The sequence below is a fragment of the Dermacentor silvarum genome, chromosome 1 (assembly GCF_013339745.2).
Source record: "Dermacentor silvarum isolate Dsil-2018 chromosome 1, BIME_Dsil_1.4, whole genome shotgun sequence".
Taxonomy (NCBI): Eukaryota; Metazoa; Arthropoda; class Arachnida; order Ixodida; family Ixodidae; genus Dermacentor; species Dermacentor silvarum.
The window spans coordinates 363844570-363857855 of NC_051154.1; the positions used below are offsets into that span (position 1 = coordinate 363844570).

General features: G+C 44.0%; 1 long non-coding RNA gene across 1 annotated transcript; it reads right to left on the reverse strand.

Moving 5' to 3' along the window:
• Positions 1 to 593: 593 nt before the first annotated feature.
• LOC125942396 (uncharacterized) lies at positions 594 to 3665 on the reverse strand. Its single transcript, XR_007465068.1, has 3 exons — positions 3511 to 3665; positions 1565 to 1606; positions 594 to 775 (listed from the first exon to the last, which is right to left on the reverse strand). It is a non-coding gene; the product is annotated as an uncharacterized LOC125942396 (long non-coding RNA).
• Between the last annotated feature and the right edge of the window lie 9621 nt (positions 3666 to 13286).

Here is a 13286-nt window from a genome sequence, read left to right on the forward strand (position 1 = left end):
TACTGTCTGCCACCACATGGGCCTCCATCAAGACTGGAGCAACTTTAATTCAATGTGGTCTGTCGAAATAGGTGAAACCACTATGTCTTGTGTTACAGAATCTGGAGGGCCATTTTGATTGCTGAAATTTGGTGGAAGTGCTGTCCCTCGAGTTGAGCAGTAACTGCACTTGAGCATAGCTTCTCCACAATTCCTATATTATAACAACACTTTCAGGCTACTTAAGCACACCCGCTATACCACCAGATTGGTAGCATGTTTCACAGATTGGTAGTTGCTTCATTGCAACTGTTCATTGCATGGACAGTCAAGTAGAGCAACTAATGTGCAAATACACCTAACTTTGTCAGTTGTAGCCACCAATCACTTCTGGCAGTTAAGGCTGCTTTTAAAATTTAGCACTTTAGTAGGGAGGCGTTAGAGACTTGAGATCAAATGAACATTCATTCCAAATAGTAGGCTATTGTAGCACGTAGTTGCAGACACAGGTTACTTGAAAATCATTTGTTGTGCTAAAAGCAAGCTGGTAATTCCAAGTACAAAATATGAATGCAAAAATGCAATGAGAAAAAGGATGTACGGTACTTGCCTATAACAGCGTTGACCCTGATAAGGCCAAGAGCCTCTTTTTGCCTATTGGTGGTGGTGTTTTCGAGAAGTGAGTGGCCCATGAGGTTCTTCTCTGTGAACACATTGTGAATCAAGGCCGTTGCAAACTTGCCTGGTCCACCATGGCAATCTGTGCCAGGATCATCTGAATGAGCACTTCTCCAGCCTATGTGAAACGGCACATTTAGGTAAATATTAGTGAGGTAGTTTAAGGATTTTAAGCACATTTACACAACAGCCACACTCCAAATAAATCACAGAAATACTGCCTGCTCCAGACCTAAAATGTCAACTAATGTCACTAATAAAAACAACTAAAACTAATGTCATAGCTTGTTATCCTGTTAGGCTGCCATGTGCTTCAGAAAAACAAGGATTCACCCAGTACAAAATAACATAGTAAGTAAACCAAAGCATCGAAAACTTTAATGCAAGTAGCATTTTTAGGATACTTCACATACTTTCGGGTGTCTGCCTCTAAGTATTTTCCAGCCAATTTGTGTCACTAGGTGGTCAATGGCCTAATAGGTAGGGCTGCTATGTTGAGAGAAGTGGGTTAATAACCATCTGATGGACCTGCTTGGATCTCTGGGTATGTGACTCAGAGTATGTGCCACTCTTCAATGAACCTCTTTCACGCCATCTTGGGCAACTGCTGCTTGTGTTGGCAAAGCAGCAGTAGCAGCTCAAACAGTAAGATAACTGTCGACGTTAATGCGATTACCACTACACATCAGATTCACTTGCTGTGTCCCCACAGCTGAATGTGTACATAAGACACAAAGGCAGGGTGTGCCAACTGCCCACCTCATTAAATAAATTATTCGACTCGCAAATCAAAGGCTATGCAAAATCGCAAAGGAGGCACTTAATGCTACCAGTTTTACTAAATCTTAAGGAGAATACCTTCCGGCAATACATTCTCCTGGCAACAGTGAATGTCCAAAGAATTCACCTTTCGCATTCCGGCTGTGGCGTCTCCAGGCTCATTTTGATTCTGAAAACAGATGTCAGTATTAAAATGTGATGCCACGATAACTCAAAAGCAACAATCAAAACATCTACATGGACGATTAGGCCGACATAAATGGATGGATATAAATGACTGATTGAAAACATTAAAGCATGGCTGCTCTTGCCACTAGCAGTGTGAGGTGGGCAAATAAATTATTTTTAATTTCTCTCCAAAATTTTAAAATTATTTTGCTCACCTACTGAACTTTTGTGGCCACATCTTAAAGGTAGCTCGTTCATATAAAACCAGTGTTGCATTTTTTTACTCCCCGTCTAACTGCTGGCAGTTTGCTTACTCTCTAAGTATTCCACAGAACTGCTTCACCAACAAACCATTGTTCCAAGCTTATGTCAAAGCGTCATTTAGTTCACAAGGATACGCTCCCCTTTCACTCTCTCTCCTCTTTAGAGTGTGAATTCAAAGCAAAAATAACTTATTGACATATCTGTCTACTTCTATCTCATAAAAAGCCTTGCTAATTTTTTACATTTGTCGATAACGCCTACATGCCACTGGAAGCACAGTGGGACGACACGGCAAATATGGCCAAGCATCTCGTTTCTTTACTGATTTTCGAACTTAGTTAAATCAATGAGTTACTGAAGGGACAAAGGCTGAAACTTCACACGATGACGTTATTTTGAATGTTTCATCCCTCTAAAGCAGAACATGATATCCCACAGAATCTGCCTTTTCCTTGAATATAGAGCGCCTACGCGAAGGCGTTAGCGCGAAGTACTCGATGGCGTCGAAGGGAGATGGCTAAAAAAAAAGTTCACCGCGCGCCTACCGGCGGAAAACAAACCACACATAACCTGATGATTTCACAGCATTCGCTGCCATCAGCCCTTTCTTATCTCACCTATCACATAGACTCTATAGAATTGCAAGGGCGTATATGTGATTCTATGATAGAATCACATATACGCCCTTGCAATTCTTTATTATCGCGCCACAGCGCGTGTCTACCGCACAGCGTGTCAGCGGACTCTGGGCACTCGATCCTGAAGCGAACAGCGCAGCAGAATACATTCCAACGGCAAAACGCCCCGCGCATATTTTCGCCGATCCCGACACGCCATGTAGTTGATGCACGTCAATGGACGGCGTTGCGCGAACGAAATATACTTGATTACAGTACAGTTCGGATTATTTCACGTCGCATTGTTTCCACCAAAACGGCAAAGCACGAGCGCTCATTAATAAGGCTAATTTCAATCGGTGCTGGAACACCGTACCAAAAAAAAAAAAAACGTGGCGCACACAACATGCCCTGTTTCAGCTGGCTCCACATAGCTGCCCACCAAAACGGCAGAGCACGAGCGCTCATTAATAAGGCTAATTTCAATCGGTGCTGGAACACCGTACCAAAAAAACGTGGCGCACACAACATGCCCTGTTTTAGCTGGCTCCACACAGCTGCTCACCAAAACGGCAGAGCACGAGCGCTCATTAATAAGGCTAATTTCAATCGGTGCTGGAACACCGTACCAAAAATCGTGGCGCGCACAACATGCCCTGTTTTAGCTGGCTCCACACAGCTGCTCACCAAAACGGCAGAGCACGAGCGCTCATTAATAAGGCTAATTTCAATCGGTGCTGGAACACCGTACCAAAAATCGTGGCGCGCACAACATGCCCTGTTTTAGCTGGCTCCACATAGCTGCTTTACGTCGCCGCAAGCGCGCTGTGAAGTTAAATCAGGACAAAACTTCATGCTCAATATAACAAATCTAGTGCTCCACAACCAATTCTCGCAACGGAAGGATAGTACTAGTAATGAAATCGAGCACAGAAGCGCGTGGAAGACACGCACGGGCTCTCTACGCCCTTTTGCTGAAAGCGTCGCAATGAACGAGCAAGTGGAATTCGAAACACTCACTCACCTTCGATTTGGCTGAGTCGGAGGCGATCATGGTGATCTTCGAGGCAACGTGTAGCCCATAAAGAGCGAGCAACAGGTTGAAATATACAAAAGATGTCACAGCGAGACAAAGGGCACAGAAAACGCAGCAAACTCATCACGCAACCCGCACACATACCGCCGCACGCACAAAGTTCTGGAATGCGCCAAAGAGTCAACAGCGCAAGCGCGCATTCACACAAAAACGCGCATACAAATCCACGCTTTCATAGACATGAATTGCAATATTTATTAACAAATCTTGTAATATAAAGGTATTTCTTAACAATTTATGTGGTTTGCAGGAGTATGAAAGTTTTCTGCTTAGCTTCCTTGAGGAACTATTTTCTTTATCGCGGTAACGCAGTGCGCCGGCCGGGCACGTAGGAGCGCGCGGGAAATAGTGCAAAGTTCAAACGTCGCAAATGTCGCGCCCTGTGTGCGCGCACAGTTTTCATCGTTTCTATTAAAAAAGAAATATTTATTTTAATACGTGAAGCAACCGGCGCGAAATAAACTACGGACCAACAACGTACACAATTGTCGCTGTTCGTGCTTGTTAGTTTGACATCATGACAAACGGTAGACAGCATGCCGTCCCATTGATTAAACATTTGTACCTGTGCTTCTGCGCTATGATTTGCCACCGGCAAAGTATAACAGCGTAGATTGTGCGTGGTGGCCAAGCAGTTTCCCAGCACACTGGCCAGCACCCCGTCTCTACGTGTTACAGAAAAGACCTAGGCTTTCATGTAAAATATGGACACCACGTCGCAGAGATCACACAAACTTGTTTCATTCTATTGTGCGCTAAGGGCTGCCAACTAAACGAAACGCACTCTTTAAAACATATTTGTTTATTATGCTTACATACTACTTTTCCCACCATCTTTCCCATATTAAACATGGAGGCAATGCCATTTTCTGACACAGACAGGGCACTGGCCACTTATAATAGAAGCCGATGGGAATCCAGGAGGTGCCCAATCATCGGTCATTGGTCACTGCTTGTTGAGACGTTTGTCTTGTGCTCCAATTTTGTGTCTATATATATATATATATATATATATATATATATATATATATATATAGGGTGGTCCTCTTTAAGTCTTACGGAATTTTTAGAAATCGCCTGTGGCAGGTAGCATAATTCTTATCATTGAGCTGGGTTAAGCGATGAGGCGGACATTAGTAGCACGCACAATCGAAACATAGATTCAGCTAATTAACAAGAAATCACTAATTAACTTCTTATTTTATTACTTTATGACACATATTGCGATTTACGAACTTGAGCCGGTGAGCTTGTCAGGCGTATCCACTTGGAATGAATTTCCAGAATGACACCAGTTTGGTGATATGCGCCATCAAACTTGCCGTAAAAATGCACTGTTGTTACTCTTACTTTGTTACCAAAATGCTGTTTTATACATTAAAGCACAAAAATAACTAAAACGCCCATGTATTTGGTCCCACACTTTAGGCAATAATATCTCGAAACTGGCGTTATCCTGGAAATTCATATTAGGTGGATGCGTCTTGCAAACTCACCGGCTACAATTCATATATTGCAATATGTGTCGTAAAATAATTAACTAAGAAGTTCATTAGTCATTTTTTGTTAATTATTAGAATATTAGTTTCAATTTCTTGTGTTACTGATGTCCGTTTCTTCGAATAACCAAGCTAAGCGATAAGATTTATGGTACCTAGCTGCTACAAGTGATTTTTTAAAATTTTCGTAACTTTCTTGCACCGACACTTAAATATATGCCAATTCCACGTAGCTCGACAGAACCAAGGTAATGTTTTTTGCCGTCGATTACAGATACTAAATGTTTGCATTAGATAAATAATTAGATAATCATTATAAATAATAATAATTATTCAATTAATATTAAATAATTAGCTTCTCGGATATTATATTTAGATGAAAAGTGTCAATCAGAAAATTATAGAGCAACAGGAAAAAATTCCCGATACAGCTTCTGTTGCCCAATACGTGGTACATAAAAGTGTTTTCCGAGCGTGAAAGAAGCCCGCGGATACACGCATAGTGCCTCGAGCGGCTAGTTTTGCGGCAATTTTGCGTCTATTCGCGGGCTTCTTTCATGCTCGGAAAAAAAAGAAAAAGAAAAAAAATCACTTCTCTGTTGCACGTATTGAACAATAGAAAGCTGTATCGGGAGTTTTTAGTGGCAGAAGCGTCGAGTGCCATTTGTTCTTTGGACAGTACTTCCGGTTCACCTCTTGAGATGACCAGGAGGTGAAAATAAATCGAAAAAAAATAGTACAGTACAAAATTCACGAATTTCATTATAGATATGATATCAGAGCATAAGTTTAGCTATAAGTTGAGTTACTGAAGTGTCTGTAATAATTAGAATTAATTAGCTGAAACGACCGGGGACGCAATCCAAGTAAATCAGAAAAAAAGAAGAAAAAAATGGTTCAGTTCAGAATTCATGACTTTCATTATAGATATGATATGAAAGCATAAGTTTTGTTGCAAGCTGACTTGCTGAAGTGTCTGGGATAATTATAACTAATTAGCTAAAATAAAACTAAATAAATAAATAAATATAAATTTATAACTAAAATAAATTAGGAAAAAAATAAATAAAAATAATACAGTGCTAAATCCATCGGTTTCTGTAGAGACATGATATCAAAGCATAAGCTTAGTTCAAGTTGAGTTACTGAAGTGTCTGGAATAATTATAATTCACCAGGAATCAATTATTACTGCTTACGAAAGCACAGAACACCAACGCCGGGATGCGAGTGCCAAAAAGAAACATCTAAGTCAAAGTTTAAGGTTGCCTACTCTTTTAAGCATGAAATGCTTTTAGCTCCCGTTGTCGGCGATCTTCAAGTGACCTTGAGCCAAAAGCCAAAGCTGTTATCCGGGCATTCAAACCGAGAACATGCCGGCAAGTTGAAAATGAAATTTAGTCACCCGTAGGCACGAGTACAACTGTGGCATGGACGTAGAGTGCAATATAGCGTACCGTACATGCAATACATTGTACTTGATATAAACAAAACATATGAGCAAACAAAAAAGTAAATGGTGTCTGCTTGACACTGGCTTTGCCACAAATCAAAAACCACTATGACAAGTTGCGAGAACAAAACGAGATCATCCGAGCAACCAGTCAAACTTGAAAAAATGCAGTCTCTGGCACAAATCCTTTACTAAACATGCTAGTTACTCTCCAAATAAATTACAAAAAAAATATTGCTTGGGAGTTCTTCCCAATGTTTCTTGACAAGCTGTAACTTCTATTACGCTGAAGTTTTATTTGTCATTTCCAATAGCGACGTTCAAAAGGCAGATAGATACAGGGGTAGCTAAAGTGGGCCCATCCTGGAGGCAGTGCAGAAAGGGTCCAAGTGCAATGTCACATATCCCCTGTGGGCACGGGGACCTGTAACGCTTCTTTGAACTGCCCCTGTCATACCTGGGACCCAAAGAGACAAAATCAACAGCTCTTCCTCTGTCGAGAAAATGGAGTCTCTTATAAAAATAAGTATTGATATGTTGTTGGCATATTGTTGAGGAATTGTTGACACAATATCCTTTCAATAATGCCTCAATAGTTATTGAACGTACACAACAATACCTCAACAATAAAGTTGTTGAGCGCTTCACAACAGTAAAGTCATTGACTAATTGTTGTTGACATATTGTTGAATAATGTTGAGTATTATTGAGAATTGTTGAGCAACATTGACATTGAATATATATCTGAAAGAAAAGCTTGTCGCCGTAAGCATCTTACGTAAGCAAAGCTTGTCGTCCGATTCTAGTAAGCGAAGCTTGTCGTCCGATTCTAGCATGCTGATTCTAGCGTGACGGCTTCCGAAGCCCAGGCGAAACGTCAGCGAAGAGCCGCCGACCCTGAATTTAGGGCAAACGAAGCGGAACGCCTGCGGCAGCGTCGTCTTCCCACAGGCTCCCCCAGTTACGACTTGAGAGATAGGCCTTTGGTTCGAAATATATGTGACACTCTATATATTTAGTGGTGGTTAAGTGAACAATAAAACAATATATATGTGTAAAACACATACACGCCTATGCGTGTGTGTTTCAGACATATATTCAATGTCAATATTGCTCAACAATTCTCAATAGTACTCAACATTAGTCAACAATATGTCAACAACAATTAGTCAATGACTTTACTGTTGTGAAGCGCTCAACAACTTTATTGTTGAGGTATTGTTGTGTACGTTCAATAACTATCGAGACATTATTGAAAGGATATTGTGTCAACAATTCCTCAACAATATGCCAACAACATTTCAATAGTCAATTTTATAAGGGATACCGCAGTGAAAATTGCTGGCCTGTTGCTTTACCATATTCGAGAACTTTCTTGCGTGAGTTGCGTGTCGTTTTACAGAAATCTTCGCTGATGCTTACACCTGATCTTCTCAAATTTTTCTTGCTTGCAAGAATAGAGTCCTTGAATTTATTAGAAGAAAACTTCACAATTATCGGTCGGCATTTATTGGTGATGTAACTGCCCAATCTGTGAGCTCTAAAGATACCGTCAGCAGGTATGCTCACACTAATAAAAGGCGACGGTATTTCGCGAATTTTTACTTCTGACTGCGACCATGTTTCACTAGCGGAGTCAGCCACGCCGTAAAATATTAGATTTTCCCGTCTAGACCTGTCCTCAAAATCATCGAGGCGAGCATGCAACTGAGTGTTTTCATCGCCAAGCACATCGGCTACTGCCTTCCGCACGACCGAGTTTTCTAACTGATCGAAGGTGTTAACGCGGGATTAAACGGTTGCTAGTCGTGTGTCAAGTTCACACATGGTTTGCTCAAGTTTTTCTTGAACAGATCTGACATCATCAAGCATTTGTCGGAGCTCGTTATGGCGGCCATCAACGTGGGCGGTAATAGCTTTTACAACGTTAGCCAGCTCCTTAGGCAGCCGGCTTAAATCATCATCAGGACCCGGATTGAGTTCTATGTCTCCGCACATAAACAGCAGTCTAACAACATGAAAACACTCATAAATATTTAACCATAATACAGTTGGGCATGGGAGAAGCAGCAGAAAAACATCATTCGATTTCTTACACTTGTATGGTAGGCGCCGTGGTCAATCCATGCGCTTTTATACTGCTGTGATGGCGCTGGAATCGATGATGATGATTCAGTGATGAAGATACGGCTCAGCTGCGGCGAGGCGTTTATGAATGGGGCCGCACACTGCTCGAAGAAATCGGTTCGTGCACTAGTGACATGTGTCGATGCTCCCATGTGATGCACTCGTTCGGGTGACTCAGAAAGATACAGTAGTGTCTCTGCGCACAGCTGAATGACAGGTGCACTTGCGGACACATGACACTCAGGAAGGTTCCACGATCCAAGGAGTAAAACCAGGGCGGCAAAGAGCTGTACAAGAAAGCAGAAGGGATTCATTGGCATCTGCATGTGAGCCGCTCTCCGATGCCCACTGATAAAGATGAATTTAGGATGGTCTGATCTGCCTCGCTGTGAATTTCTTGATAAAGTATGCAGTCATCTGCAAACAGCCGAATTTTAACTGGTATGTAATTCACTATATCATTGATAAAAACTAAAAAGAATGGGGACCCAAGACTGATCCCTGTGGGATTCCAGATTGCACATCAGATAAGTCTGATTTCGCATTATCAACAACCACTGTCTGTCACCTGCCCTAAGATACGCCTCAATCCAGTTAAGTAGTTGGTTGTTTTTGAGAATAGGTTTTAACTTCTATAACAACTTTTGGTGGGACACACGGTCGAAGGCCTTCTCAAAATCTTATACCATGTCAATTTGGCCTTGACCGTCTAATGCTGCCGCGATTTCATGCACTGTTTCTAATAGCTGTGTTACGGTGGATTTACCACGACGGAAGCCGCGTTGTCGCAGAGGCCATTACTTTCAATGAAGACTGAGATGTGCTTAAATATTATGTGTTCTATCAGTTTTGATGAAGTACAAAGTAGGGATATATGACGATAAGAGGAGAGAAGTGAACGGTCATCTGAATTAGGGATGGGAATTATTTTTGCATGCTTTCAATCACGTGGAATTTCTGCACATGAAATTGATTTATTATAAATAATGCTAAGGTATTTGGCGCACCATTCGCCGTATCTAGCCAAAAAAGCATTAGGTATTTCGACGATGCCTGGCGACTTCTTTATATCAAGATCAAGAAGCAAGGACAATACACCTGTTACGTTTACGTCGAGATCATCGATGGGTGGAATATCATTTAAAACAGCTATGCGTGGTGTCTTTCCATCATCGTTCGTGAACACAGAGCAAAAATACTTGTTAAGTGCATTTGCAATTTTCAGTTTATTTGTCAGTATGAAACCATCCCCACAGATATCGGACACGTGGGTTTTCTTCGGCGATAAGTACCGCCAGAACTTATCCGGGGATGACAAAAGAAAGTTTTTTAAAGAAACATTTTGATAACAGTCTATAGCTTCCGAAATACCAGTTTTAAGCTGTAGACGCAGGTTGGTTAGCTTTTCGATGTGAGCCTTTGAGGGTCGTGCTTTCTGTTGCTTTCTTGCTTCCTTTAGTTTTCGCCCAAGTCGTACGAGGTCTCTTGTCATCCACGGATTCGTTTCACATACAACTTTCCGCTTTCTGTGCACAAATATGTCGATACATTTGTGAACAAGTTTTCTGAAGGAACACCAGAAACTGTCAACGGACACAAAATTCTCATCTCTATGAAAGAGATGAGAATTCAGGAAATGTTTTATCTAAGGCATGAAGTATGTCGACATCGCTAGCGCGCGAGAACTTGGGAATCCAGTACTGGTTTTTAGATGGTTGTAATCTGAAATTTAGCTCTAGTGTAAGGCATATCACTCTATGATTCGAAATTCCCTGGAATATGTCGACACTCGGATTACGATTGAGGACTTGGTCATTTACAAGAAAGAGATCTAATGTGTTTTGGGGGCGAGTTGGTTGTTTCACCTGTATACTGTCACGTAGTAGTGACGCTGAAGAAAACAGTCGTAAAACCGTGTACGACGAAACTGGTTGTTTATTGGGCGAACCTGTGCCCACAAAAGCAAGGTACACTCAAAGCACAACGATAGCGGCGAACACAGTCGGCGATCGTCGAAAATCTGATCAGCTGCGAAACGCGTCGGCTTTTATACCTGAGTCATCGAAGGTTCCAGATTAATCCCTGATGCCCGCGTGTCTTCCAGAAAGTTCTAGACAATTCGCGTCGCTCATACAATCAGATTACATGGGCGTCGGTGACCACAGACGACGGATAGAAGCATCGATAACGTCCGAGAAGCTTCCAATGCAGGCGCGTCCTGCGCCGAGCGATAACGTTTAACATTTGTCAGCCAATGTTGAAAGCGGCCACCAGTGAAAGATAAACATGTGTACGTGTCAATACCCTCCCCTTAAAAAGCATCGTCCCGATGCTACAAACAAACACGAAAGCGAAAACAAAACCATGCGTAATAAACAAAATAACAAAAAAAACAATAACAAAATAACAAAGTACCTAAGTTTGTCAGCGGGCGTAGAAAGGCTTAAGACGCACCACGTGGATGACTTCAGGTCGTGCCCGGCGCCGCTGTGATTGCGAAATGCCGTCTGGCACGACCTCATAGTCCAGTGCGCCAATACGTCGGGTGATCTTATATGGTCCGAAATAGCGACGTAACAGCTTCTCGCTAAGTCCTCGTCGGCGTATCGGAGTCCAGACCCAAACACGGTCACCGGGCTGGTACTCGACGTAGCGTCGTCGAAGGTTGTAGTGTCGGCTGTCGGTCCTCTGCTGGTTCTTGATGCGCAGTCGGGCGAGCTGTCGACCTTCTTCGGCACGCTGCAAATAAGTGGCAACGTCGAGATTTTCTTCGTCAGCGACGTCTGGTAGCATGGCGTCAAGCGTCGTTGCCGGGTTCCTTCCGTAGACCAGGTTGAACGGCGCCATGTGCGTCGTTTCTTGCACGGCCGTGTTGTATGCGAAGGTCACGTACGGAAGGATGGCATCCCACGTCTTGTGTTCGACGTCGACGTACATTGCCAGCATGTCGGCGATGGTCTTATTTAGGCGCTCGGTGAGGCCATTCGTCTGCGGGTGGTAGGCGGTGGTGCGGCGATGGCTTGTCTGGCTGTACCGCAGGATGGCTTGAGTTAGTTCTGCCGTAAAGGCCGTGCCTCTGTCGGTGATGAGGACTTCTGGGGCACCGTGACGCAGGAGGATGTTCTCAACGAAGAATCGGGCTACCTCGGCGGCACTGCCTTTGGGCAAGGCTTTTGTTTCGGCGTAGCGGGTGAGGTAGTCCGTAGCGACGACGATCCATTTATTTCCGGACGTCGACGTCGGAAAAGGCCCCAGTAAGTCCATCCCGATCTGCTGGAACGGTCGGCGAGGTGGCTCGATTGGCTGTAGAAGTCCGGCTGGCCTTGTCGGCGGTGTTTTGCGTCGCTGACAGTCTCGGCATGTCCTTACGTAATGGGCGACGTCGGCAAAGAGGCGAGGCCAGTAGTATTTTTCTTGAATCCTCGCGAGAGTGCGTGAAAAACCGAGATGTCCAGCCGTTGGGTCGTCATGGAGAGCTTGCAGAACCTCTGGACGCAATGCTGAGGGTACCACGAGGAGGTAGTTGGCTCGGAGAGGCGAGAAGTTCTTCTTTAGGAGAATGTCGTTTTGCAAGAAAAACGACGCCAATCCTCGCCTGAACACCTTCGGCACAATGACGGTCTTGCCTTCCAGGTAGTCTACAAGGCTCCTTAGTTCCGGGTCGGCTCGCTGTTGTTCGGCGAATTCGTCGGCACTGATTGGTCCCAAGAAAGTGTCGTCATCCTGGTCGTCCTGTGGCGGCGGTTCGACGGGGGCGCGAGACAAGCAGTCGGCGTCAGAGTGCTTTCGCCCGGACTTGTAAACGACGGTGATGTCGAATTCTTGAAGTCTCAGACTCCATCGTGCGAGGCGACCTGAAGGATCCTTCAAGTTAGCTAGCCAACACAAGGCGTGGTGGTCGCTCACAACTTTAAAGGGCCCGCCATAGAGGTAGGGACGAAACTTTGATGTAGCCCAGATGATGGCGAGGCACTCCTTTTCTGTTGTGGAATAATTTGCTTCCGCCTTCGATAGCGACCGGCTAGCGTAACTTACAACCCTTTCTAGTCCATCAGTCCTCTGCACAAGCACGGCGCCGAGTCCTACGCTGCTTGCGTCGGTGTGGACTTCGGTATCGGCGTTTTCGTCGAAATGCGCAAGTATTGGCGGCGATTGCAGGCGTCGCTTCAGTTCTTCAAATGCTTCGAGTTGCGGCGTCTCCCACTTGAACTCGACGTCGGCCTTCGTGAGATACGTCAGTGGCTCTGCGATCCGTGAAAAATCCTTGACGAAGCGCCTGTAATAGGCGCACAGTCCAAGAAATCTACGCACTGCCTTCTTGTCAGCGGGCAGAGGAAAGTTGGAGATGGCCGCAGTTTTCTGAGGGTCGGGGCGCACTCCAGACTTGTTGATGACGTGGCCCAAAAACAAGAGCTCCTCATACGCGAAGCGGCACTTTTCTGGCTTTAACGTGAGTCCGGAGGTTTTGATTGCTTGAAGAACTGTTTCAAGGCGCCGCAGGTGTTCTTCGAAGCTTGAGGCAAACACAACGACGTCGTCCAAATAGACGAGGCAAGTCTGCCACTTCAAGCCTGCCAGTACTGTATCCATGACGCGTTGGAAAGTCGCAGGTGCCGAGCAAAGACC